Source organism: Tupaia chinensis, unplaced genomic scaffold (assembly GCF_000334495.1).
Source record: "Tupaia chinensis unplaced genomic scaffold, TupChi_1.0 Scaffold148012_1, whole genome shotgun sequence".
NCBI classification, from domain to species: Eukaryota; Metazoa; Chordata; class Mammalia; order Scandentia; family Tupaiidae; genus Tupaia; species Tupaia belangeri.
Genome location: NW_006207862.1, coordinates 2,651 through 7,645, shown reverse-complemented (window position 1 = coordinate 7,645; position 4,995 = coordinate 2,651).

Here is a 4,995-nt window from a genome sequence, read left to right as displayed (position 1 = left end):
AAAAAAAAAAAAAAAGAGAATTATTTATAAAAAATTAAAAAAAGTTTTGCTTAGGTCCAGTAGATGGCACAACGGTTACATCACTGGATTCCCACGTAGTCAAACATGGTTTGAATCCTGGACCCAGAGGCTTGAAACTCATGCTGGGCACCTGTGCATGCATGCATGCATGCATGCATGTCCAAAATTCCAAGAGGAGAATGGAGAAGGGACTGTAACGCGGCCATTCCCCCTGAGGGGTAATGCAACCATTATGCCATCAGCTGGTCCAAGAGCTATTTATTCTTGAAGCAAATGACTTTGTAGTTTAAGGCTAGATCTTTATTCATCCTCTTACACTGATGAAAAATTCTTTCCAGGAAAGTTTCCACTGAAGTTCTCCCCTCTTCCCCCCTGCTTTGGCAGTAGTTCAGGTCTCAGAAGAATACAGTAAATTAAACCGGTCCACTAAATTTATTGTTGTTACTCTCAGTGCTGGGATGAAAGCATAACACTTTTAGCTCTCAACAGTGCTTAGTGTTAAAACCCATCTAACCTTCTATAATAGGAAAAGAGCTTATTTCTTCTATGTACATTATGACCAAGGGCCCAATGCATATTAACAATTAAAAAATACTACACATAAAGTACACATTAGCCTTTTTCTTTAGCGAATTACCATCCTTTTAGTAGCTGCAGTTACTTCTTTCATTATTTTAATACATTTCTGGGAAAGCTACACACTCACAACTATCTTCTCTGTTTCTAGTGACTTCTGAGTCATGAAACAGAATTTTCCCAGTTTTTTTTTTTTTTAAGAATTATTTTATTTCACCTTTACTATTATTATTATTTTTCAGTTTGTTCAGAGAGAGAGAGAAAGAGAGAGAAAGGGAGAGTGAGAAAGCAAGCCACCAGGTCTGGGACCTGAACCACGGTCAGCCATGTGGGACTCCAGCGCCTTTAACTAACACGCCACCTGCTGGTCCCTTTGTTTTGTTTTTTAATTGCCATGAGGGTATGTTTGCTAGCCAGAGAAAGGACTGTCAATGGGGCACGAACATGCTGCAATCCCTTCTTTCCCATTTCTCCATTCTGCTGGGATTTTGAGCACATATGTGCCTGGTGTGTTTTTCAAGCCACTGGAGCCAGGACTGAAGCATACTCAGGGTCTGCCTTCCTTTACCACTAGGATACAAGGCTGGCATTCTCCTAGTTTATTTTGCCACAAGGCAGGCGCCACCACGCCCATCTCCTAGTTTATTTTAAAGCATAGAATAACCGTGCTCAGAAGCAGTCCCATCAGAGCAACTTAAATACTTCATAAATCTTCTTTACCAAATGTTGTACACTCATTCTAATGATTCACAAGCAAGGCAATTACAATAATCAAAATATTCTTGGGGCAGAGGCTAAAAGAGAAAATGTATTCCTTTTATATAGAATAAAATAGAGGCACAGAAGGGCCTATACCCAGGGTAAAATAAAGAGACCAGAAAAGAATCTAGTGCCTCGGCTATTAGCCAATATATTGACCACTTATTCATGCAAATAATAGCTCTGAATATGTTTTATATATTAGGCAGTGGGGATACAGTGATAAACAAAAGAGTTCCTATATCCACGATATTTAAAGTTCAGCAGAGAAGACTACTTAATACAGTAAGATATAATTCTTATGGTGACAGGGGAAATACAGTGTGCTATATGAACCTATATGGCTTGGAGGTGAAAGAAAACAAGGCAAGGAAATGAAAAATAAATTTAGCAAATTTGGAAGGTAAATGGAAATGATTAACTGACACTAGAGGAGGAGGTAACCAGAGATTGTTTATGGAGCAAAGCTAGTCTTGCTATGGAGTTTGGACTTTACTTTGAGTGCAATATAAACCCGTTTTTAATATTTTTTTTTTCCTTTTTCCGGGCAGTCATGCAATACAATTTACATCTTTAGAAAGATTACACTATGGGACCAGGTTGGCGTAATGGCTATGTTGCTGGACTCCTATGAAGTTGACCGCGGTCCGAGTCCCAGACCCGGTGGCTTAAGCTCACACCGGGTGTGTGTGCATGCATGCCCAAGATCCCGGGAGAAGAATGGAGGAGAAGGGTGTGTGGCCATCGCTTTCTGTCTCTCTGGCGAGTGCATGTGCCTTATAGCAAAAACCTCTCAAAAAAAAAGAAGAAGAAAAAGAAAGATTACACTAATCACAACGTGGAGATTGGGTAATAGAGCACTGAATACTTTGACACTAGTTGCAAGATGAGTAATGATGATTGCCTGGACTAGGGTGTTCACAACAGGGATGACAAATGAGTAGAACGAAAAAATAACAACATTTAGCTTTCGGCAAAAAACTATTTATGTTGGGGCAGGATTAAGTGATAAGAGGGAGGATGAGACATTTATCACTGGTGCTGTATAATTTGACCCAAATGAATATACTCAAATGACTATGGCATTCACAGATCTGGTGCTTTAGAGAAGATAGGCTGGTGACTAATTTCTGAGAAATTGGAACTTTTTGTTAATGGGAACTGTAAAAATAAGGGCAACTGAAACCAAAAAAGACTGTGCATGGTAAGAAAACCTAGGGAAGGAATTCCAACATCTGAGTAGCAGATGGGTCAAGGAAGTGAACTTGAAAAAGACAGAAAAGATGTGGCAGAAGAGGCATAAGAAAAACAGGAGGGTAGTTTTTAGTAACTAGATTATTTCCAGAAGAATGAATAGTAAACACTATCAATGGCACAAAAAGAGATTCAGCTACAAGAATAACTGAAAATATTGATTAAAAAGAATTATTTATTTGTTATTTTAAAAGTTGACCAGTGAGAGACAGAGAAAGGGAAAGTGAGAAAGCAAGCTGCCAGATCTGGGACTAAATGGAGTTGACCATATAAGGAGTCCAGTGCCTTAACCACTATGCCACCTGCTGGCCCCTGAAAATGTTGACTTAATAGTTTTTCCTCAACCTTTTTGTCCTTATCACTTGCCAAGGAGCCCTTTGAAATTCCATTCTCTTATCCCATACCACCCACTCTCAAGCCAACCAAACCCATCCCCATAAATTTTTTTCTAAGTTATTTTTATTTATTTAAAAAACTGCCAAAGGGCATGTGCACTCACCAGAGAGAGAAGGAAAATACTCTCCCAATGGAGTGCAGTCACACTGCAATTGCTTCTCTATCCCTCTATCATGTCGGGAATTTGGGCATGCATGTACACCTGCCCAGGATTGCCATGTGGCCATTTCCTCTGAGAGGTGATTTCTCACTTTCCCTCTCTGCCAGTGAGCACACACTCTATGGCAAAAAGCTAAAAAAAAAAAAAAAAAAAAAAATCATAACACAGAATGTTGTTTGTATTGTAAATATATCCATGCTTTATATATAAAAAGTGTATGCTTGCAGCCAGCAGGTGGCAGAGTGGTTAAGATGCTAGACTCTCACACTGCTGACTGAGGTTTGTAAGTCCCAGACCTGGTGGCTTGAAATACACTGAGCGTGTATGCATACATGCCCCAAATCACAGGAGAAGGGGGTTATTTCTCACTTTCTCTTAGTCTTTCCAGCACAGGCCATATAGCAAAAATTTCTAAAAAAAAAAAACAAAAACATGAGAGTATGCTTTTCTCACCTTACAAGAATTTTTAAATAATTTTCAGAATTATTAATTTTTGTAATTAACTAATTAATTTTAATTTGACCAGTGGGGGGGTGAGAGAGAGAGAGAGAGAGAGAGAGAAAGTGAGAAAGCAAGCCGCCAGGTCTGGGATTTGAACTGCTGTTGGCCTTATGCGAGTCTAGCACCTTAACCACTATGCCACCTGTGGGGCTCTCATCTTATAATTAAGTTTTTATCTGCATTAAGAATGCAAGACTTGGGGCCAGCAGGTGGCATGGTGGTTAAGGGCGCTGGACTCCCACATGGCTGACTGCAGTTTGAGTCCGGGACTCGGCAGCTTGCTTTCCCACTTTCTCTGTCTCTCTGTCCCTCTCTGGTCAAATAATAAATAAATAAAGTTCAATAAAATATTTCTTAAAAAAAAAGGAAGAATGCAAGACTTAACACATAGAGGACATTGGAGATGTTAGTCGATGTAGTTTCAGAAGTACATCAGTGGAATGTGGAAACAGAAATGTGGACACTGCAGTAGAGTGAGAAATACACAGAAGTGGGACAAAATAGACAAGAAACTAGATTTGATAAGTATACCTGGGAAGGGGGTGAAAAGGAAACAAATGGAGTAGTTCATAAAGAAAAGAAGGAATATTTTTAAATGTTCAAGGAAAAGTATGAATAGGGAGGGAAATGTTGATGTAGGACCAAGGAAATATCTGAAAGAGGACCCTGAGGAGACAGGAGAGGATGGTACTGGGAGACTAGGAGAAACGATCTGCCTTTTCTAAGGAAAAGGGACACTTTTCTCTCTTCAAAAGAAGGAAAAAAGGTTTGTATATTTTGTTGCAGGAAGACTTCTTTACAAATACCATTTGCTACTGAGCAAATTAAAAATATCTTGTTTGGGTCCAGCAGGTAGTATGGAGGTTAAGTGCTGGATCCCAAATAGCTGACTGTGCGGTTCAAGTTCCCAATCCTACCGCCTAATGGCTTAAAAAAATCAGGCTGGTTGCTTGTGTAAGCATGCCCAAAATCCTGAGAAGAGAATGGAGGAGAAGGGATTGTGGTGTGGCCATCCCCTCTTGGGGATGATTTCTCTCTTCCCCTTTCTGTCTCTCTCCAATGAGCACACATGCCTTATGGCAAAAATCTAACAAACAAAAACTTGTCTGCAAGTTATGTTGACTGGTTAGAAACACTATAAAAATTATAAGACTGAGTAAGAGGGGCTAGCAGTTAGCATAATGGCTATGTCGCTGGACTACCATGTAGTCGACCTCGATTCAGGTCCTGGACCCGGCAGCTTAAACTCACGCAGGGCGCGTGGGCGTGCGTACCCAAGATCCCGAGAGGAGAATGGAGGAGAAGGGATTGCAGTGTGGCCATCCCCC